Genomic DNA, 24,618 nt, shown 5'->3' with positions numbered 1-24,618 from the left:
TTTGGGGGAAGTGGAGGTATTTGTTTTATTGTAAGGTAAATATTGCCTAGTATTCTGCTGTCCTTTAAGGCTAATATTTTCAGGCTCGCTTCGTCTGAAATTGTTTAATGCAATTTCAGACGTAAGGCTCTTATCTAGATGTTTAAAAAAATTAATTTTGTGGCTACTGAAGCCTGTTTTCAAAAGTGTTCATTTACTGAGTGCTTTTTGCTAGTGTTCTTTTTTCCTCAGGACTTGCACTGAAGGGATGATATTATTATGTTATTTTAATATTGAGATATTATTATTACTATGAGAGTGTGCAGACCCCATCAGCACACAGATCTACTTGAACAATTTGAATTTTGCAAATAAAATTAATTTTATTACCAATGTATTGATCATTTTATGTCTCAAAGCATGAGGGAGGTACCACTGGAAATGCAAAATGGGGTTTATAAAGTAAATCTGCTAATCTAATGCTGTGTACTAACTGAAGATAGGACAGATTGAAAGGCAAGACACTGTGATTCTGTTTCCAGATTTTGGGGAGGAAAATCATGTGTGCTGTTTATAAACACACATAGTCACAATACAGAAATGGGCCATGTTCTCTCTGGGAGCTGTGCACTTAAGTGACTAGGACTGGATTCTGTCATAATATGGTGCATGTTTCCTGCTGTGTCTTGAATAATCTTGCAGCTGTTTTACTTAGAAAATCAGTGACACTTGTTTTTGTCCAAAAGCAGGAACTTGATGACTTGGCTAATAAGATGAAACAACACTGCCCCCAAAATCTGTGAAGTATCAAGTACTATTTCGTATTCCAGCCTCTTCACACACTCTACCTCCACCTTCCTTTCCCTGTGCTACTTTGTAAGCTCTTTTGTGGAGACAGTATTTTGTCCTGTTTTTCTGAGGACAGGACTGAGGCTTTTGACCTGTTTCATTTTTAATCTCTAATAATTTACTGATGTGCTTCCATTAGGACAGTGGTTTTTTGAAAGAAAAAAAAAAGTTAGTGAAATTACTAATGCACAGAGGGAAATAGGAAATTATTATGCCATAAAAATAACTTTAAAAGAGTCTCACATTGTTGAGTGAGGGAAGAGAACCTTCTAAGAAGTGATCACATTCTTCAGCTCAGCTTTAGACACATTCTTTACCTTTAAAAGGAAACAGAAGATAATCAGTCAGTAAATCAAGTGTAGTTGCAGGCATGTCTGCAAAGCTATAGCAACAGTCTGAAATAAGGCATTAGGGCTGGACATTTGAAACAAGAATTGTCAGTGCCAAGGTCTCTTGTGCTTTGAGAAAAATGGGTATGTCTTTAATTAAACAATACCTTTTCTCCATACCCTGATTTTTTTTCCTTGATCATTGTCTAAAGATAGCAGCTATGGTGGCTATTCTCGGTAGATCTTTAGGTACACATTAAAAATTAGACTGCATTTTTTGCTGTAATGAATAAGCTTTTAAAAGCATTCTAAGTTTTTTTTTTTTTTAATATCTATTTGTTTGAAGAGGAAATTGGATTTCTTATGAAAAATGTCCACCTTTTCTTAGTTGCTGTTGGAGGAAAAAAAATTACCATGTTTAAAGACCACATGTTTTAGCTGCCACTATGTTTTATGATCAAGCTTTCAATACCACTCATCTGAGTTTCCCCTCTCTTGCTCCAGCCAGGGTTACTAGTCAGTTCCCTAATTTCTTCTTTTTCTTACTGGCACAGAATTGCTTTTTTTTTTTAAGTACTTCAGAAATTACTTATTTTAAACAAAGGAATCTACAGCATCCATGTTTTTCTAGCTTATCCTGAGTAGCTTTAATCTTTTATCACAATTTGAAAGTATTAGCATTTTTTAAATTAAATAGTTCTGTTTAGAAGTAAATTCCACTCAGATAAAGAGAAAATACAGCAGTAGTTGCTAACAGGATAAAGTGTGTTACCTGGAAACATAAAGAGCTACATAAACAGCTTTCTTTCTTGTGTTCTGATAGAAAATTAGATGAATTAGCTTGTTATAGGCACAACTTTTCAGTAAATACTGTATTGTTGTTAGCATTATATTTATGTTCCTAAGAACCCAAAACTTTTTAAGCTTATTTTAATTTAATCGTTTATAAAATTATAACACTGCTACTTCCAAGGTTTAAAAGTTCCAAATTATTTGGTATGAACTGTAGCATTAGAGTAGAATTCACAATTTCCTCCTTTGGATCCTTTTTAATGTTACTTACCATACATTGCAGCTATAGTGGGAAATGAAAGGGCTGCTGAAACCACTGCATCACCCTGCCTTCCACTGTTGTTCCTGACCACTGTGGGAATGCTGCTTTGGGTGGCTCTTGCTCTTATGGTCCCAAACTGCCCCCCAGCATGCTGGCCAGGTGACAAGTAGGCTGGTATTCAGGTTTGTTCCTGGGGATCATTTTACTAAATCAGATTTTTAAAATGTGCCAGTTTGCCAAATTCAGAAAAAGACCTTTAGGGTTATTCAGTTTCATTGATTGATTTCTTTTCCATGTTCTTCAAATAGAACCATAGAATGTTTTGGCTTGGAAGGGACTGCAGACATCATCTAGTTCCAAACCCTCAGCCAAGGGCAGGGACACCTTCCACTAGACCAGCATGCTCAAACACCCATCCAGCCTGGCCTTGAAACGCATTAATAACTCTTCATAAAATCCAAATAAATGAGTAATAAGGGCCCCTGCCTAAAGGTCCTTTGTCCCTGCACTCAGTACTGTGTATGTAAAGTATCTAATTATTGTCCAATGAAAAAAACATCAGCAGGCCTAGGAAATTAAGATTTCCTTATTCTTTTTGTCCTCTAAGTCTTCCAGTCATCAACAATGATTGGCAAAATCCCAAACTGGGGGTAAGAGATGCTTTACATGCAACTACCTGCTGATTGAAGGATTCTCCTCAGAGTGTGCCAGGACTGTGAGACAGGAGAGGTTGTTTTGGTGTCCTTCAAATGAAGGCCTAGAATCCAGTCTGCTGTTGCCTCTTCAGCTGCTGTTGAATAATGCACTGTCCTAACCACTCTGCTGCTACATAAAAGCATGCAACAAAGGGATATGTCCCAAAGGAGGGGGAGATAGCCTAAGCCAAAGACTTAGTTAAAGAAAAGCTTATGCAGCAGGTGCAAATTTGTGTCTGAAGACTGACCTAAATTTTGCCAAGGAGAGAGACAGACTGAACAGCAATAAATGTCCTGTGACCTGTTGTCTGGGCTATTGTAAATCTGTCTGTGGTTCAAGCTTTTAAGACAGGAGTTGTGGTGCATTGCTGTCAGCAGGAGGACTAAGCTCTCTAAGTTCCATACATTGACCCATCTCATCGGGCAGGCACTGTGGCACCAGGTGGGAATAGCCAGGTTCTTCACACCATTTGAGATGGCTGCATGAAGGACAGAGTTCTAAAGAATTAGGTCAGTAGGTTTAATATCTAATTAAGCCTGTAATCCTACAAACCAGTCACAGTTTTGCATTATTATATGTTCATTGTGTCTTAAATGGAACTACTTATTTGAGTGCAGTTATGGGTGTAAATGCATGCAGGATTCGATCTGGGCAATCACATTTTGGCTTATTATTTGTACCATAGCACTGCTGCAAATTGGGTATCTCTGATGTTATCCCTTCCCCAGACAGGGTGAAAGGGTATCTGAAACTGAATATGTGAAATGCTTTGCACTCCATTACTGTACCTGTCCAAACCAAACACTTACACAAAGACACATCATAGAAAGCATTTCAGCTGCTAAGAGAGTCATAAGGCATAGATTTTCAATGCAAAAGGTCATGAGGCTGCAGTTTCACTGGGTAATGTGCTACATTTGCATAGACACATATTCAGACTGTTAATGGTAGTGCAGAATGCTTTAATGATTTTCATTTGCATCAAGTTGTTCTCACCTCTTAGGGACATAATGGATAAATAGAAGAGGCCTTTTGTTTGCTCTTCATAAAAGTTACCAGTGATTAAGTGGTGCTGAGGGAGCAGACTCATGCTCTCATTTGAAAAAGAAAACCAAAACCAACAACAAAACTACCCATCAAAGCTGACTTCAAAGTGACCTACTTAATTTTGATTTAAAATGGCACTTGAGTAATTTATTTTAATGCTATGCAGATTTCCTAATTCAAAACAGAGAAATGGTCACTCTTAACTGAAAATGCAGAAATAGTTACTACATCAGTTGCAAAATACTCATAATTTGTTAGGGTACTCTTTATAGTGTTGAATTACAAACAAAACTAGATACACTTAGATCAGGTTTTCTTCCAAATGGATTCAGCAGTCATGTTTTTTATGAAAAAATATATCCAGAATAGTTGTGAGTAATTTGATACTCTTTGCACTATGCTGTGGTGTTTCATAAGAAAATCCATGCCAGAGGCTTGCTAGAGAAAATCTTGTAATGATTCCATGGAGGGTTTCCCTGTGAAAAACTTCTCCACACCCTCCTGGAATATAAAGGTGTACAGACTTTCAAACTGCGTCCTGGACCCCTGCAACTCAGTATCAGCTTCTGGGGCTCCTCTGTCATACACAGCCTTTGAAACGGGCTTAAGGGACGCTATCCTAGTCTCTGGCTGTGTTAGGTTTTTAGGCATTTTCTGAAGGATTTCAGGTGCAGTTCAGTCTCTCAGTATAATCTTGAAAAAAATCTGAGTCACTTTTTGAGAGTAAAACTCTGTTCTTAAATACCTTTTTCTCAGAATAGTCATGCTTAAATCTTTGTTCCTAATTTTTAGGCACACAAATTGTGATTTCATCACCCCAATTTGCACATTGGTGTCTTGGTATGAGTATTTTTAAATTATATTTGTCCAAATGTGCTAGAGTTTCAACTTTATGTGTTACATTGAGAAGCTGAGCCAAAACATTCCACATCCCAAATACCCGAATTTCAGTAATCTCCACTCAGGGTACAAGAGTGCAATGTTTCTGAGAGCGGCTAGAATGAGCAGGCTTTCAAGTACTTGGGTCTTTTCAGTTAATGACTTCCAGTTCTTTCAGTTTCTAACCCTCTGCCTTCCAGATAGTGATCTAGAGTACTTCTTGTGGCATTCCAAGCCTGTCATTTAAATCAAGATATGGAACTTGACTTCATGTATTTGGAATATTCTCCATTGTCACAGAATCAGTAAGATATTTGGGGGACACAGAATATGTAAATGCAGACCTGCTGAATACATCATTTTTATGGCCCTTCTGTTTTGTATTGGCTTTGTAATTTGTCCAGTTTTTGACTAATGGGTAATTAAATTTACAATGAGAATACATCAGTCCCTCCTTCTCTTCATTGATTTTAATTCTTTAAATTTAATTTTCTTTTAAATCTGCCTTTGTGTTCTCAGTGTGCCATGAAGGAACTAGTCAACAGCCTGAATACAGGGGCAGTTGAGGGAGATTTCTGTCTGCAGTCAATCTCCCCACTCACTACAGGAGGAGTGCTGGATATCCTTACATGTACAATAAAACTGGCTGAATTCAGTGACCACTTCCTGATCAGCATAATGATTCCTTAGCAATTTATGGCAGGTTTGGAGAGAAAGGATTCAGGATTACATTCAAGAGGTCTGTGCATGCAAGGCTATAATTATCTTGTGTTAGAAATAAAAGACCTGTTTGGAGTTACATGTAATTTCAGTGTATGTTAAGATGCAGTGTCTTCTCACATGAAAATAGGACCCATTATTGACATTGTACATGTGGATAAAAATGTATTTTACATGCATTATCCATGTAGATTTTTTGCATTTTGTGTATTTATAGCCTCCGAGTGGTCTCGATCATCTTAATCTTGGGTTTCAGTTATGCACTTGCATGCAACAAATGGAACTGTAGCTTACAAAGTATAAATTACTGAGAAGATATTCCAGAAGCAAATCCTAGAAGTGAAGGTGAAGCATTTTAGCTGATGCTGACAGAATTGCAGAAATTCCTTGCTGTAATGGGAAAACTTTGTTCAAAACCAGGAATGTTCTTATGGTTTTAATTGAATGGCAGAAAATTACTTCTGTGTGGTCATCCCTGCTAAGAGATTCTTTAAAACCAACATTTTCCATTTTTCCTTGTTTATTTCTTTTTTGGCTAGTAGTTGCCTTCCTGAATTGGATTTATAAACTATGAATCTAAGGAGGATAAAATGCTTTTTGAAGAATTTGATCCAGATGTTTAATACTGTTTCAATAGATATATTTTAAGTATTTAGGGCAAAGAAGGTTTTTGGAGAATTTGGGGGTTTGTTTAGTTTTGGTTATTTGGGTTTGTTGGGATATTTTGGTTGGTGGTTTTTGTTTGTTTTGATTTGGGTTTTTTGTTTGTTTGTTTTTGTTGTTGGCTTTTTTTTTTAATATCCCGGTTAACTTAGAAGCAACCAGATTCTTGCTGTGTAAAACTTCAGGAAAGTCTATAGTATTTCAGCAGGGATTCATGTGGCCCTTGGGTTTTTGGACTATATCGTGTTGCAAGCTCCTAAAATAAGACTGTTTGGAAAGCTACAGGCTTCCCATCTTTTTGTCTGGAAAAGTTATAAAATGGAACAGGCAGGCTTTTCACTGAGCTGCTGAGAATGCAGTTCTGGCTATGCAATCAGGACTAAATAAGGAGCAAGATCTGCACTAAAAATAGAAACAGAGGCTGATCCAACTGCGTGAGTTATAATCCTCACACAGCAAAGGGCTGGTAGGTTCAGCTGAGGACACACAGTTACAGAGAATCAAATAAACTTTATCCTGCCCCTAAAAACCACCATACCCTAGCTGCTATAACCAGATTTTTACTATTCAGCAGAACTGTTAATCATGTCTGCAAATTATTTAAGATGTTTTTTCAAATGTAGATCTTTTGTTATTATTATTTTATTAGAGAGAGGATTATATCTGTGACATAGTAAGATAGAAATGTGGGTTGGGTTTATGTAACTGTTTGAGGAACATGGTGGAAAATGACACAGATTTACGGCACTTTTCCTCTTAGCTGGGTAAATATGTTCTTATTAGTGCTTTGTGCCTTAAGCTAACATGTCCACTGACATGACGTGACTCCAGCTGGGCACAGAGAGCTGATTTGGGTATCTGACCAGGCCTGGGCTCTTGTTAAAGCCTGTGCAGTTCACAGTGTGTGCTTTGAGGGAAGTTATTCTGCTTGTTTCAAGAACAAAGTACAGAACTTTGTGTCCTCCCCTCCTCTTTGTTGGTAAAGTAGTTCAGAACATATTCATCTTTTATTTGTGTATTTCCTTTCCACTAACACATACCTCATAAGCTTAAACCAAACTTGCCCAGGGAATTCAAATATATCCTTCGATACAGAAGAGATTGCTATTTCTTATTTATTGTTAGGAACATTTGGTTATTAAACATTTGGATTAAATGAACCTAGCCCGCTACAGCTATGTTCTGCTTGCTTTCTTTGCATGTTCCTGCACCTCTCCAGGCAGTGATATGGCAAGCGTGAACAAATTTTCTGTCAAAACTTCAGTCTTAAAAGGCAGAGAATCTGTAACAGACTCTGGTAATTCATCATAGAATTTCAATTATTCTAAATATGATTACATATGAAAATTTTAAAAAGTGGAAGACACCAAATCACTCATCTGCTGACTAAATGTTTAAAAGTATTTTAATTAATTTTTACTTTTCAGTTAGCTGCAGAATTTGTTACTGAAAATACATCCCGTTCATGTATTTTTTTGCCTGTTAATCCCAGGAATTGCTCAGTCAAATTGGAAGACAGTGAGTGGAGGAGAAACATCTGGGTCATCTGACACATGCAAAAGCTCACATAGCAGTGGGAGTAAGTGGAAGAACACCAAGGACAAAGATCATCAAACTTGCACAGGCCAAGAACAAGGCAAATACAATACATGGTGTCAGTGAGTCACAAACCAATGGCTTGATTGCATTTTCCTTCTTCAGTTCCCTCCATACCATAACATTCCCTGAGCTTCACTATTCCCTGCTTCCAGGCTCCTATCCCAGTACCCCATCATCCTCTCTTCCACATCCCATACTGAGTGCACAGCTTAGCAGAAACTGCGAGCAGCTGTCTTGCAGAAAGCTGATCAACACCATCTTGTAGCTGGGAAGGCAGCAGCCTCATTCTCTAGCTGAGTTCAGAGGCTTTTTTTCTTGTTTTGTTGTTGTATTCTCATTATGTGTGCTCATATTTGAAGAGCTGTATTTTCTGGGGGGAAAAAGGAGTGTGTGCAGTCCAGGAGGCATAGAGAAGGGATATTGGATGATAATTGCTGTAAGTGCTTTACAGTGAAATATGTGTATCATGTTTTAGTCATATTCAAAACTTACACTGATTGTCTCATTTTTTGACATAAACTAAATCTTTATAAGACTACATTAGGTTATGCATTAGTTTAACAATGGGTTACACACACCTAGTTTTCATGTACTGTTAGCTATTTGAAATAAATCATTTGGTGTAATAAAAGCAATATAAGCCTGCAGAGCAGACACAGTAATTTTAGTGATTTTATTAAAAATAAATACTAGTATCAGTTTAGTGATTACATTTTAAAAGTCACACCCAATCCAACAAAAAATTGTTTAAATTATGTATGGAAAGAGGGAGATCCTTTTAATAACATATTTTAGGTAACTGAATGTTGCACAAAGAGGGAATGGTATTGCTTGAACTCAGTTTCAGCCCATGTAGAGGCTTACATGAGTGTCATATCCATTTACAGTGAGTCTGGTTCTCTGTTAGAAAACTGTGGTGGTGAACAGTGCATTATAACTGAAATGTTACGAGACAACTCCAAAACTACATATGAACAGGTGTGAGAGTCTCCCTTACCTGCCTCTTTGCTATTAATTATGAAATAATTCCATGTTTTTATTACATTCAGAAGTCCTTATATAAGCAGAATGAATGGCTCCAAATTAATTTTTTTTTTCTTAGAGAGGATTTGTTTGTTTTTTATCAGAGACCTTTCAAAGTACAAGGGGAGGTCACAGCTGTTCACTTCATTCACATGTAGTCTAATAAAATAAACAACATATGTATAGGTCAGGAGAGTTTAGCACTCAGAACACGGGGATTTGTGTATGATTTTGAAAACTGTAAATAACAAATTATGCTTAACCTTTATCATTCTGCCCATCAACCTGATTTGTTAGTAAAGATTTGTGTTAGAATTAAAGTTTTCATATATTACAATGTTCAGAAAAATAAAAACTCCCTCACCAAATGCAAGATAGCAAAGTCCACATTTACATCCTCAGTCTTAATTCCAGTTGTCATAAGTCTTACAGATTTACATAATTACTTCATTTGCATAATCACTTAAGACCTAGATTTATGCTCCAATGAAAGCAGACCTGAAACCTTTTTGAAAATAACGCTTAACCACATTTTTACTGCAAAGATACAGGACTGATCTCAGAAATGGGCATGTTGTCCTTTCCTTAGAGCACCTTGGCATCTGGGCACCTAAGTGAGTTTGGTGGGTTAGTACAGGAGCATCCTAAGTGTCATGAGCAGTCTGCTGGTGGTCCTTGTGCCATAAGACATCTGGAGTGGATAGGGCTTGGGGAGGAGGGGCTGTGGATTATATACTGTGTTTGCTCATGGTCCAAAGGACTTTTGGTTCAATTACAGTGTCACACAGCTGTGGTGGTCTCATTTATCCTCAGAGGCGGGCTTTTAAACAGTGGGGATTAAAATAACAAACCCCAAATGCATCACTAAGTTTCTTATAAGTCAAGTGGGAAGATTAGCTGGAGAATTCACACATACAAATCAATGTGTCCTTCCCCTTTTTTAAAAGTTTTCTTGTTGAAGGCAGTGAGCTACAGAAACCATCAATTTAGACATGGTCACGTGGATATTTGCTTTTGAACCAGGCAGTGAATTTCCCTTTGACTTCCCCAAACCACAGAACCCTTACCTCTCTTTTTACTGTAAAAATTCTGTCAGTTCAGGGAAATTGTGCTTGTTGAAACACTAGAAAGTAGGTAAATATTTCAGTGCAGAATAGGTGGTTGCTATTCTGTTATATGATAGTATAAAGTAATTCCTCATAGGAAATGGGTAACTTACAGGATATAGGTTAGGTCTTGACACCATACAAGTCATGACAGAAAGCTTTTGTCATCTGATAGTTTTTGGATGGACTATGTACAGTTAAGTCAGACCCTTAAACCAGTTCCCAGTGGACAAATATCTGAACCAGAAAGGTCATCATGATTGTTAGCAATCTTATATGGCTTCATGTCAATAGTGTGAGAATGTGACATTACTCTCTGTGCCAGGAAGAAATTAAATTATGGTATTTGCATAAAATCTTTTTTCGTGTTGTGCTTAGTCTGCAGAGTATCTGCTTGAAAGATTTCAGCAGATACTCCTCCTCCAAACACAGACAGGAAATCAAAAACAGTTGAAGGCATCTGCTCAGAATAGAGTTGCCCTGAATGGACATCTTCAAGCACAGGCCAATAAGGCAATGATTTCCATGTTCCAGGGATAGCTGTTTCCTTTTATTCTTTCCTGTCAGTCCTTCCCATTGGCAGATTACTTGGCAAAATCAAGTAAGACTCAGCAAAATTAACCTTTTTAATCAGTACTTGGCAAAAGAGTCCTGCTTTCCCAATATCCTGAAAAGAGTAACTGTAGAACTAATGGACTTCCAGCATTTGGAGCCACCAAACAAAGGAATGGTTTGGTATCTGTACTTCAAGTTGTTCCCTCTCTTGCCTGCATGCTGGATAGCTGTTAAGAATAGGAAGTGCTGCTTTTCACTCATTCTTGCACAATGGTAAAATCTCATTGAGGCAATTCTAATTGGCAAAGAAAATGAGATTTTCCTCCTAGACCTGTGAAGTATCTTGAATGCATTTCAGGAATTGCTACATGATGTTTTAAACCATTTTCTGGCTTTGGAGCAGTGGCCAGTCCTGAAAGGCTGAAAGAAGTTGAACTTGCAGCAGTCTGCATTCAGTGTCTTTGCCCACCTTACTGAATTCTTGAAGGTTCTTGAAGTGTACATGTAAGGTAGTTCTCCTGCTTCACAGTGGGACCTGTGTCTGGAACCATCAGCTCACAGAAGTTCCTATCCTTGACAAAAATTTTATGCCCATAATGATTTTTGGCCATCACTTCAATGACAAGAGAGATGGAAAAATCAAGCTGATCCCTCTTTTGTGCTCTGTGCACTGGATACAGAGCACTTAATGGAATCCTCCAGTTTCTGTCAATGATGGTTATGGAGCTACATCTGAACTAGAGAATTCATCTTTCTGTATTCCTTTGTGAGACCATGTTATTGGAGTCAGTCATCTCTTAACACTTGGGATGTAACAAGTGCCCTGCTAACTACAAAAAGTGAAGTATTTGAAGATATTCACTTGACTTTTCCTACCTAGTTATTGCAGACTGCACGCCTGTTTTAAGATTGTTATAGCAATTCCAGGTAAAGCATTAGATCATACTGTGTCAGAGCAGCATCTGTGCTGACAATTTCAGCAAGAAAATTATTTATCTTAGACATCTACAGAGCATCATCCTGAAGCTCTGTCTTCCCAATTCAACAGATGTTACACAGATTAACAGCTCTTGATGGGTTGCAACATAAAGTGTTGCTCCTATTGCAACCCCTCAAGAATCTGAGTTTGCCAGGGAAGGAACTAATGGTTGTTATTGAGTACACTGTGCTGAAAATATGGATATATGCCACATGCAGATAACTGCTAGGAGGAAAACAGAGCATGAGTTACCTACCAGTAATGATGAGTGCTGGATGTGCACATATCCCATACAGTCCCCTTTCTCCTTTTGTTGTACTCCTGCACCCTTGGGATTCTCACACACAAAGGCACGCTGAGTGTTCTGTTGTCCAAATTAAAATCTCCAGGTGCCTCAAGGCTTACATGTGCTACATCAACTATGTCAGTCCTTGCAGTCCCTTAAACAAATGTGCAGATATGCATATATACCTCTCATTGAACCCTGGTGCTCTATTTTAGCAGTCATTCAATCGCAGCAATGAATATCTTTCCTGCAGGTTCTTTGTGCAATGCAAGTAGCAATACCAGATAGCATAAACATGTTCAATCTTACAAAGGATAAAGTAATTTTAAAATGCACACACAAAGTAACAGTAAGAGTACCCGAGCAAACAATTTTAAATAGAATGAGTCACTACTTTTAAGGTATTTTTAAGGTATTTTAAGGTATTTTCCTTAAACTCCAAATTTTGAATCTTATTAATGGAATGTAGCATCAATAAATAGCTTGTTCTAAACCTTTGTCTGCACAGCAAGTGTGCAGTTCTACTGTCATGTATAAAATTTAAGAACACAAGCAAAATTGCCAGCAAACATCACCAGGCAAACAGTTATAAGACAACAGTAAGCCATCATCCCTAAAAGCAAAAACATGGACCAATGCATAATGAAATTAAAATTGCCAAGAGCACATCACATTTGCTCTCAAAGAATTCTGTACATTTCCAAATCACAGCCAAAAAACACAGGTAGACATCTGTCTACTATCTGCAGGATGTGTCTTCTGCCAATTCATCCCTTAAATAATAAGTATTTCTGTGCAATCCTGTTGTCATACATTATATAGATTGGCTTAAACTTTTCAGTATCTCATAAATAGCAGCAGTAAACTAACCTGGGGATTAGACAGTGCAAAGCCTATTAATAGGAAAATAAGGATTCAGGAGACTAGACAAAAAAAAAAAAAAACAACAAACAGACAAACAAACAAACAAAAAAAAAACCTGTAGAAAAGACTGAAAATGAGAGAAGAGCAGAAAGGGAGCAAAATAATAAACTCTGAGGAAAGAGTCAATGCCAGTAAATGTAATATCCTGTTCAAGAAAAACAGAGTGAAGCACTGATGGAAACAGGAGAGCATGTTCATCCAAACCCTTTGTAGGAAAGCAGGACATTTCATCCTCTTTTGTTCTTCACCATGTTTTAATACTAATGTATAAAGTCATGCATTTAGCTGTTGAGGGAAAGGTATATCTAGAATCTAAAAGCAAGCATATGCCATAAGAAGAGTCATGAAGCACAGAGATAGGAAATAAGGGTGTTGGTCATTGCTAGAGAATTCAAGGGTCTCCTGAAAGCTGGGGATCAGATTCAGACTTGATTCCCTCAATTTGGTTAAATAAGCCACAACTGTTTCCAGGAGGTTTGTTTCCTTGTGAGTCAAACTCCAGTCTTACCTTGGCCCTTTTGTCTCAGTGGAAGATCAGCATGTACAATAAGAACACAGAATTATTTTCTTTTCCATAATGATCAAACCCAAATGTTATTTTACCTTTGCCAGCTTTGTGTAGGGTGATGTGCCATCTTGCATATTTATTTTCCTGGAGTGATGCCCAGAAGTATGCTATGTTTTTTCTTGCTCATGTCTCACTAGCTTTATTTATGAGTTGAGTACACCAGGTTTTCAGTCCCTGGGGACAGGCGTACAAAGGAAATCTGTGGACAGTATTTAATACATACAAGTATGAGACCAGTAAAAAAGGCAGCTGCTGAATGGCACTCCAAATTGATTCACAGTTTCAGACTAGATTGTGGATAAGTTAGCATCCATGATTTAAAGCACAAACAACTTTACCTGTTTTGTCATGTAGGAGGAATGCTCCTTTATCAAGTGGAAATGACTGAATGTGCAAATTTTTTCTTGGTTTACAGATTTAAAATTCCATTGTTCTCTGATGACTGAGTCTAATAGCAATATTGTTATTGATTCTTACTGATTGCATAAAACCATGTTTTGAAGATACCTTTTTCTTGCTATTAGATACACGGATTCCCTTTGGCTGTAAAATAAATCAAGATAAGGCCCTCTTTCTCACGTATCATCACAACTGATGAGTTCTGAGAGGTGTATTATCCCTTCAGTTATAGCCTGCAATCCTATTAATTGAATAATAGCATGGCCTGGGGAAACTTAATGGCTAGTAAGAGTACATAGGAAAGCTCACATACAGTTTGATGTACATTTTAAACAGCTGTTGTGTTTCCAGGTTGACTGCTTGGAAAAAACACAAACAGTTTTTACCATCCTCTAGGACTTTTTTGAGATGTCATAACTGCTGGACCATTCTTGAAAACAGAACTGATGGGTAAGCATTCTGGTGGTCAAGCCAAGGAGCAGGGCATCTTCCCCCCCCACCAGTGCTGTAATTCATCTTGCAAGTCCACTTGATATCCCTCCCTGTGTTCTTCATCTGGCACATGTTTCCTCCCTAGATCTCTCTGTAACAGCTGCATTGGGTGTGATGAGGCTGTCGACTCATGTAGCACATTAACACCTTGGTATTGTACTTAAGGATGCTCCTGGACTTGCCTCTGGGGCAGCTCTGGTGTCAGTGCAAACTGCCAGCCCGGGATCTCACCTGCAAGGCTGTCTGTGTGTCTGTGCACATCGGGGGTTTGGCAGCTGGTATTTAGTGAGGTGGTTTAGCAGGCTGCTCAGTGCAGCACACAGGGGATGTGGCACTGCTCCTGGGCACGGATGGACTGGGGAGCACACTTCAATGCCAGCCGTAACCAAAACCACTCTCCCAGGTGCTGTGCCAGAACAGGCTTTCCAGTGATGGTGCACAAGTGATGGTGAGATAGTGATGGCAACTTCTATGCCAGGCTGGGCACTCTTGCCTTGAGGCAGGCAGGAGGGAAATACAAGGACTGTACATCTGATGGAGGTGATGCCTTGTGAAGGCTGACCTAGAACAGAGGATAGACAGAGTTAAAGAATAAAGTCAGTATTTATTAAAAGGCCTCAGTGGATACACCCTGGGCAGTACAAGAGCCCAGCCAGGGCTACACCCAAGATGAACCCAAAATGGTCACAAAATGAACGACCAGTCACAAGGTCTCACACTTTTATAAGTTCTGGTCCATTAGCATACTGGAGTTATTGTCCAGTTACAGCTTTAGCTTATGAAGTCGCACCTTTCTTGTTTTTCTCTCTTCAGGCCACTGTTGTTTATGCTCTTGGGCCTGAAACTTGCATCATTTGTCCTTGGCCCCCAGCTAGAGAAGGAATTGTTTTGTCAACCTACTCTGTGAAGAGAGCTTACTATCCCCTAATATGAAGCTCAGAACTACACACTAAAGCAGCACAAAATCTGCAAAAATATAAAAGCTAAAACCTGAGGCATCAGAGGAATTAGCACTGCCAGTTTGGTTCCTCTCTGTAGCATTGGCAGCTATCAGATCCACTGGTGACAGGCAGAGCTGCTGAGGTGACCTGCCAGGTGTCCCTTTACCCTCTTGTTCCTACTGACACCTGAACTGCCAAAGCAATCCCCTTTAAGGCAATTCACCCAGTGACCCTAAAGAGCTGATTACTCAGTGGGATGATGGAGCAAGGGTGCCTGAGGACAGGCATTACTGTGGGCTGGCTTTGCAGCTTCTGCCATCTCAGCTACTGCTTTGTAAAGCCTGGGATCTGGACTGAGGGAAAACCAGTCAGTAACTAGCTTAAAGGAAGGGGATGCCCTCATTAACCTTTTACTGAATTAAGGTTCCCAAGTAATAGCAATTACCTCACTTAAGAGTCCAGCACTTTTCTACCTCTCTTGGTGCTTCCTGACATCTTTACCACACCCAGCTGAAACAGTTGCCTGCTCCAGCTGACACCCCAGCCAGGGATATAGCACTAGCCTTTGTTGTGGTTCTGTTTCTGGAGTCCTATACTGTTATCAGATTCCTAAAGTCCCATACCTCCTCAGCACATTCTTATGGCTGCAGATCTTCACAGCACAGACTCCTTCTTCTACATGTTGTTCTCTCTCAGTTCAGGGCTCCTTCAAGGTTCTCCCTGACTGGCTAACCTGCCCCCTTTTATCCCAGTTATCTTCATTGGTCACAGCTGCAGCTTAATTAAGGACATCACAGCTGCAGCCCATCAAGGACCACTGAGACCTCCCAGGGCAAAGCCTATATACAGATATTCAAGTACAATACATTTCCTCTACTATAGGCCTTGAAGAAGCAGTGCTGTAATTCATGCTGGCTAACAGGACAGGAACCAGTGCATCCATCCCCTGCTTCATGCCAGAACCAGGATGCCTTTTGCAGAGGTGATGTAGTTTGTTAGGCAGAGACAGCTTGGGAGAGTAAAGAAGAGAGGCTGTGCTGCTGAGAAGGAGAAACAATGAAGCTGCAAACTGGGGGTGAGGAGAGAGCAGAGCAGATGCTGATGTATTACCTTGGTTCATTGGTCCCATTGGCCAGGCCAAAACTGCAAGGGATGCTCTCAACTGTGGCCTGCTGTTCTTAAACAAACCAAATTAGCATATGTTACTTGCAAGTTTAAATTCTTTTTTTAGTTCTTTGGGGTTTTTTTTCCCTATAGAATCATAGAAGGTTTGGGTTGGAAGCAACCTTAAAGATCATCTAGTTCTAACCATAGCCATGTTTGTTTGTATTATTTTGTTTTCTTTAATAACAAAGAAATCATTTAGAATCATGACTAAACTTTCTTGCAAGTAGTTACATTTAGCTGTAATCTGCCTGGTGACTTGTAGAAGAAAAATTGCACTAGTTTGAACTGAGTAGCAAGGATACTTTAATCTGGGACAGCAAAGAGAAAATTGTATAACATTGTTATGTGTGTCCTGAGTGGGAGAAGCCAGTGAATTCATGATTTTTTCCATCTTTATAATCAGTTTGTTATGCAGAGAGCAATGCCATGGGATTCTGCATTTTATCTGCTGGGTTTTCCCTGGCAGCATCTGAAGAAGTTCATTATAAGTGTTTATCACATGATGCACTTAATCAAACCACTGAAACTCAGAGAATAAGTTATTCTAATGAGACCCTTCAGAGCTGCCTCATAAGCTACTTACTGATGTCCCCTTCCTTGGTGAGTGTACAATGAGTTTCCTTGTATCCAGTCCCTGATACAGGAAGTTCATTATCCCCAGTCCGAATTCAGACATAAAGAAAGGAAGCAGGGCTTACAAAGAAGTGACAGTGATAATTTGCAAAGGATTTTAGTTAGCCACTCAAATCCCAGATAGAGTCAGACTGTAAGCTCTTCGTTAGAACAGCCTTCTGGTATTCAGCATTAGGCACAAGGCAGCTGTATCTGCATAGCTGCTTCTAATGTTGTAAAATGCAGGCAACACACAAAAGAATTATGAAAAATTCTTCTTTTGATTAGAGGCTTCCTAATGGAAGCATGTGAGAGAAAAGGAAAATCAGAACTGATAGCATGCTTTTACATCTTGCACATCTACAGCAGGATAGTCAGAGCTGTTAGCTGGGCTGATATGAAATGCCTTTGCTAAATCTCCATGTGCACCAAGGGGTTGGGGCACTGAGACTGGTCTGACAAGCCTGGAGCTCACAGATATGCTGCTTGCAACCTGTGCTTGTACCCCATATGTCTGGTAGGATAAATGCCTTTCCCTGTGATGTACCTAAGAAATGTCCTGGTTGTAGGGAGCAGGTAGGTCAAGGACTCCTCATTTTACTGAGCTCTGCTACAAACAATGTGACACCAGATTTGCTGGCACTCACTGGATTTTCTCACCAATGCTGTTTCACAGACAGTGTCTCATCAAGGCTTGTCTTCTTGCCCTCTGCAAAAGATCAGTTTGGGCATCACCACAGATGTAGGCTTAGACCACACTTGATATAGAAATGCCCTGGATAGTTTTGCCCAAGCACCACCCTCCCCTCTCTCCATACAACAGCACTGCTGAACTACACCTCTTATTTCACGTCATGTGAAGGCAGTACAGGGCCACACCATATCCAGTGTTGATTTAGTGTAGGGATGCACAGGCTGAGCCTGATGTGGGTCCCTGGATGAACACTTTTTTTTGTAGTGAAAAAAGCTGGGGCCTAGAACATTGGGCTGTTTTAGACAAAGTTACTCAGTAAGACATCAAAACCAGGGAAGTGTGCACAACTGAGAAATATGGGCAACAGAAAAACCATAACCTGGTTTGATGAGGATGGTGCTTTTTCCCTCATATAGTTCTGGTAAAGCAAGTCACAAAATTCACGCCACTGTCTGGGCACTGCTTTGAGGGAGTGGTGAAAGCTGTCTCTCCAATGCCAAATCCATCCAGCCCAGAGCTTAAAATTCAACCTGTTAATTACTCCTGGGAATAATTAACTCCAGCCTGGAGTGAGCAAGGAGTCTTGACTACATCAATCAGTGTTAGGGTCTGAGATGTGCAGTTTGCATTCCTTGTGTTTTGCATGTGTACCTCTATACCTGTCTGTCTTGCCTCGATGCAGCTGTCTCTTGACTGCTGGCATGCTGCTATATCAAATTGTCATCAGTGTGACTGTGTCCTCAGGAGGGACTGTGCTGCTTTAGTAGGTTGGTTTCCAACTACTAAGTTAAAATGGGACACAAAAGCCTGGAGGAAAATACTGGTTTTCTCTCTTTTGCCTCTTCTTTATAAAAATAGTAAGTGCTAAGTTATTTTACCTCTTAGAAAAAAAAAAAAAGAGACCAAAAGAGATGAGTCTATGCTAGCTGATTAATTTTGCTACTGCATTCAATTTTATTACAGTGTAGTTCCCTTCTTCTTTCTCACTTCTTTATTGTACTCTGTCTGTCTTCTCAGGTGCTATTGTGCCTATTTTAAGAGTTCCCCTTCATCTCTCTTTTGGAATAGTCTTACTGCTGGCTTTCTGCTGTTTCAGCTTCCACACAGCTGGTGCTTCAAGGAAAAAACTGTCTCTTGTAAGGCTGTGAGGAGAATGGACCCATAAAAATCAGTAATTTTTGTATGTCCGTGCTTCTTTCATTAGTAAGTTTTCAACAACCTTACCTAAATGGCCACTTTACAATTCTCTCAGCTTCTTAGCTAAGGAGGCTGCAGAAGAGTGAGTGAGTAACTTTCTGCTGTCTGCAGCAGAGCAGTAATAAAGTGAAAAATAAAAAAAAAAATCTGTTTTCCAAACAATTCTCTGCCCTGTATGTGGGGAAAGTCAGTCCTGAGCATCTGGAATCATTGCTGGTAGGGATATTTTTAATCTGCTGTAAAGAGGGGTGGTCAGTTTTCCTCTGTGTGCTGTTGTTTTGGCATTTGGGAACCACTAGTGCCTTATCAGTGCTGAGGATGGATTTCAGGGTCTCTGTAGAGCATGTTTGGGGGGAAGTTCTGGGAGGAGGACTGTGGTGGGAGCATCTGGCTGTGTGCATTTGCACCTGTGTGAGATGCACAGAGCACCCACTGAGAACTGATGCTACCAGATACTGATGGACTGGGCTTGGTCAGTGCCAAGCTGGGCTCAATTCCCTCTCCCAGCCTAGGAATGAAAGATTCTTTAATGCACTTGCTGCTTCTGGGATGTTCAACTCAATCCCCAGTAGTGTTACCTGTTTAGAAGTCTTTCTCACTGAATTTCTGCCTTTGAAGACTGCAGGGTTTTTAACAGTGGACTGCAGCACCTGCTGCTTGCTGGAAATCCCAAGGCTGGCACGGGAGCATTGCAGTGCTGAACGTGGCAGTCACAATGCATCACATTTACCAGATTTTCACTGGGTGTAGCTGATGAAAACCAGAACAGACATGCTGTAAGGACTGTCAGCCCATGTAAAGGAAGGTAACTTTGAAGAAGGCCTCCAAGATAGTATTTCCAGAATATAATTCCTTAGAAAAAAAGTGGAAAATCCAAAGAATGGAGTACAGACAGAATGAGCTCACTGCAGATGCTTGTAATGATTTTTTAAAAATCAATTTTAGTTATTAACTATTTTAGTAGTTTTTTGGGTGGTGGGGTGTTTGTCCAGTGTCTGCCATTACAGTACCTTCTTCTGCACCCCAGAAAATCCACACTTTTGAGGTTCTCTGGAGCTTTCCAACAGTGTGCATTTTCCCATTCTTAGAAGAGTGGTACAAGTCAGACAGAGAGGGCTTCAAGGGCTTCATCTGCCCAACATCAAAGTAGATCCTGGGAAATTTCCTACTCCTTGGCAGGTCCCCCTTCCACAACAGCCAGTCCTGGAGGGATTTAAATCCACTGCATTCATCCAAGTTTCACCTGAGATTCCCTGGATCTGCCCATTAGCCCCAAGGACTTGGTGTCTGCAGAACCTGTGAAATTCCCCTTACCCCAGGGTTAGGTGGGCAAGCAGGCGCTTTCCCCTCACTCTGGAAACTGGAGAAGTCCCTGATACTTTTCAATAAAGAGCAAATGTTTTTTAAAACCCTGCCTTTGCTTCTGGTGACATTTTTCCAGTTTGCATGGATCTGTGCAGTGGCTTGCAGTGCTCAGAGCCACGATGCAGGGAGTATGTGTGTTTGTATTTGTTTGGTCCATCTACATCAGCGAGCCCTTGAAATGCAGCCCAGCTGGCAGATCTGGTTAGGCTGGGCAACTTAGCTTTAGATGGTTTTTTGTTTGTTTACAAGTGATCTTGGCCACAGACAGGGACACACAGCTGGTGGTCTGTGCACTGTTCCATGATCAGGCTGAGGCTGGGCTCTGAGCCCATGGAGGCTGGAGTGGGGCTAAGCAATTCCATCTTACTCTTGGCCTCATTTAGAGGGGGATTGGACAGGCTGCTACTCTGCTGCCTTCTTCTGTGCTCTGGCATCTCAGGGCCTGGTTTGGCTTTGCCTGTGTGGGCAGCAGCATCCAGCACCCCTCTGCCATGGCAGTGGAGCCTCTGCTTGCTCAGTGTCCTTCCCTGCAGCCCAGAGAACACCTCTTGCTGTGAGCAATAACTTGTAATACAAATACCACATAAATACAGGCATTTGTCTTCCTGCACTGGTTGTAATAGGCAGGTGGGAGAGGTGTGTCTGATGTCTCAGAGAGGGTTTTGCAAGTGACTTTTGTGAGATGTTCATGTGCCAGTGTGGTGCATGCTGGCTGAGGGGACTGTGTGAGCATCCATTGCTCGAGGAGAAGTGACACACTGGAGCTGTGTAGTGATACTGATGTGCTGTGTGCCAGCCTGGCACTTCTGCAGAAGACCCATGCTGGGAGTTCTGGGGAGAAGAAGCAGTGCCAGCCCATCAGTACTGCAAACTGGGTGCTGTGGCAATGCTTCCCTGCAGCAACATCGTGATAAAAGGTGGTGGAGGAGGAGGGTGACAAAAGCTGTGACCTTCCAGGCAGGATCTGTTTCCCAAACACAGGTGAAACATTAGCAGGCTGCTATAGATGTGGGCATGGAGAAACCTGTTAAATTAAAGCCAAAGTGTAACAAGGGAGATGTTTGCTTTGGAAGATAAGGTGTGCCTGTTCTGCACACTGAAGGTGAGGGAACCCTCTGAGACATGTTTTACTTCATTGCCACAGCAGATCTCTTGCACTGCAAGGCCACAGAGCTCCCAATTCCTCCCTCCCACATCCCCTTCCCTTTTAAGACAAGGGGTGTCTGTCAGCTTTACCAGTGCTGCCTCCATCTGACAACCCAGAGCATCCTAAATGGTGGGAATTGCTCCTTTTCTTATCTCAGTGAGGAGCTTCCTGACCACACTGCCCAAGTTTGCTGCCCACACTGATGCTGTTATTGAGATGCCCATGTCTTTGCTACCTGCAGCCTGGTCAGTGGCTGGAGATGAGGGAAAGGCTCTCAGCAAGGCACCCTTTGGTGGAGCTGTTTTTATGAGCCAGTTTCATTACCTGCCTTGCTGGTGGTCCCAGAGAGGCTGCAGGGAAGTCTGCTGATTTATTTTCTTAAATGGCATCAGATGATGCCATTTAAGACCCTACCAGGAGCAAATGAGCTCATAGGGCAGCATTTATTGTCCTGTGTACAAGGCTTTATTAAATTAACTTTGTACTCGAATCACCTTCTCTGGAGAGGTCTAACTTAACTGTGGGATAAAATTTTGCAACCCTATTTTTGTCACACAGGTGTTTTGACTTGCATAACAAAACCTTTACATGCATTAATGTCATCTGAATTTTGGCAAGCCTCCAAAGCAGGCTTTCTCTAAATCCTCTATTTCTATCTTAATGCTGCACTCATCCCAGTGTTAAGTACGTAATTTTCTTGCTTTGCTTACTTTCCATGTTAGGGACAATGGATTTCCTTTCCCACACACCCCTTGCAAATTTACAGGTGCTGTGAGAAAAACCCCTGGTGCTGTTGCCATCCAAGTGATGCCTTTTGCCTCTGTGGGCACCTGCAGCTTGGCAGCTCCAGCTGGGCAGCAGCACTGCCAGCCTGCAGGATGGAGTCTTGCATACTTTCAGCTACTTCTCTGTTATTTGCACTTAATAACTGACTCAAGAGTTCATCTACAAATACATATTTAGGGCTGCTCTTAGTAAATTTTCCCTCTCTCTTGTTTTCTGCAATTTCCTTTTTGTATTTTCCCTTAATCCTAATCCATTCTAACATTAATGCATTAGTTTTGAAACAGTTGGTGTATTCTCAGCCTCTTCTTCTTCCTTACCTGCTGATTATTTCTTTTTCTTTTTTCCTTTCTTCACCATCCTCTATACTTCTGCTGTTTGCAAAAAACGGCTTTTCTCCTGCCTCTCCCTCTTCACAGCTCCCACCATCTGTCTCTCTACAAATACAAAGCTTTAGGGGAAATGATTCACTAGGCTGCTAGCTCATTACTCACACTCTCCCCATCATGGTTTATGTCCTTGTAGGATGCTCTAACTAATGTAAAGATCAATGAATCCTGGGAATTGTTATTCGATTAAAAAAAAAAAAGACCCCAGCAGTTAAATAGATTGGGCTCTTTGTACTTCCCAAACAGCAAAGCTTAGTTTTTCTTCCTCACTCTGCTAGTATTGTTTTGCAGAAAAGGATCGTTGAAACAGAAGAATAGGAATAATCACCGGACCATTTAGTGCAACCTTGTGCATCACATGATGCAGGAATTACTTAATGAAATTCCCTGGCCCAAACCAAGCAAATCTGTGGTAAATCTAGAGCAGATATTTTCAGATGACAGCCAAAATGATGAAAGGAATTTACTACCCAGCCTCACTAATCATTTTGAATGCTTAACTGCACTCCCTAATACGCTGCTTTGCAAGCAGCTAAACTGACACAGCCTCATTCCCTACGTGCTTCTCTCCTCCACACTTGTGCAGGCTGTGTAGCCCAGGAGGCCTCCCAGCCCCCTGCCAGGGCCAGGGTGGCCAGCTGTCCACCTCTGGGAAGAGACCAGAACCTCTCCCTCCTCAGCATGTGGGTTTGGGGCTCGCTCTTTGCTTGGGTAAGTCGTTCCATGAAACTCAGAGGCACTTACTATCTTTGAGCCCTCCCTATTAAATGTGGCAGAAATTGGCTAAGAGGCTCAGAAGCCAATTGAGACGGACTATTTCATAGTGCTAGAACACTTCAGATACCTTAAAATAACAGAGGCAGCCATACTGAGTTGGCAGATAATGTCCCAGCATTTCAGAAGACTCACTGAACCTGGAGGCTGAGCTCAATGTTGTAGGGCACTCCAGGTGACCCCAAATGTCAACCCACATCCCACTCCTTCTGTGTTTACTTTGGTGACCATTTAAGATAAAATTCTGTCATGATTTTAGGCTGTCACCACATACTAGAAAATTATTTTCTTAATTGAAAATTTATCACATGAAAAACAGACCTCCCTTCCCCACATGTAAGTAGGTGCCAAGAAGTACCACTGCCTAATGCAGTTTTATTGTGCCTTCTCAGGAAGCTGCTGGCATGTCAGGTATTAGCCTGTTTCAGCTGTTTAGCTTCCCTTTTGAAACTGGAGTGGCAAGGAGCACAGAAAATACCACAATAAAAATCATCGGAGTTGACAACACTGAATACACCCTTCTCTTACATGGCTGCAATTATTTTTGCACAAGTCTGCTGAAGGAAAATCTGAGTTTTAATTTTTTCTCCATAAGCACCAGAAAGCATGTGCTGCATCAACACACCATGCTGGCACCACCTCCACGGAAAGCTAATTAAATAATTTGGATACTGTACTAGGAGTATCAACTTCTGGGCTAATTTTCTTTTTAGGCTACCAAACACATGTACTTTTTTATAAAGCTGTGTTTGGGTCATTCCATGACAAGTATGAAAGCTGGGGAGGATTGGTACGACTGCTCTAAAGAATAAGGGCTGCAGAATTTTAAGCCAACAGGGTCCACTGTTACCTCAGTAAGGTCACGGCTGTTAAAAAACAAAAAACCCTCACCAAAGTCGTGCTTATGTGGTCTGTTAAAATATGTTTAATTTTAGCAGACGTGATGTTGTTGAGCCATCCTGGTGGCCAGCACCCTGTGACTGTCCATCTTTGATTATTTTATTGTTCCATACTGCATACTGCAAGTTGTAGGAGTCAATGTTCTTTCTGTTAACAATTGCTGGCTTCCCAAATGCCAATTGTCCTTTGACATGCTCTGTTTTAAATAAGGGCTGAAGAGCAATAGTGAGGCTAAAGGCCTGCCATAAAAAATACTGCAGTGTTCCATGGCACTGGCAGCACACACGTAGTCATGCATTCAGCTCTCCTTGTGGGGACTATTGCTGCAACACACTGGAGGTGTGAGGGACCAAGCTGTAAGGAAAGGGAACTCTAGAGATTCCAGATCTCAAAGGCCTCTAATTGAAGATGAGTCTCTTTATGCAAGACAGGCTAAGGAATATCTGCCTTACCCAACCCACTTCTCCATTGTACCCAGCAATAATAGAAGTGGACATGGTAT

The sequence above is a fragment of the Molothrus aeneus genome, chromosome 3 (genome assembly GCF_037042795.1).
Source record: "Molothrus aeneus isolate 106 chromosome 3, BPBGC_Maene_1.0, whole genome shotgun sequence".
Lineage (NCBI taxonomy): Eukaryota > Metazoa > Chordata > Aves > Passeriformes > Icteridae > Molothrus > Molothrus aeneus.
Note: the sequence above shows the minus strand (reverse complement) of the source record.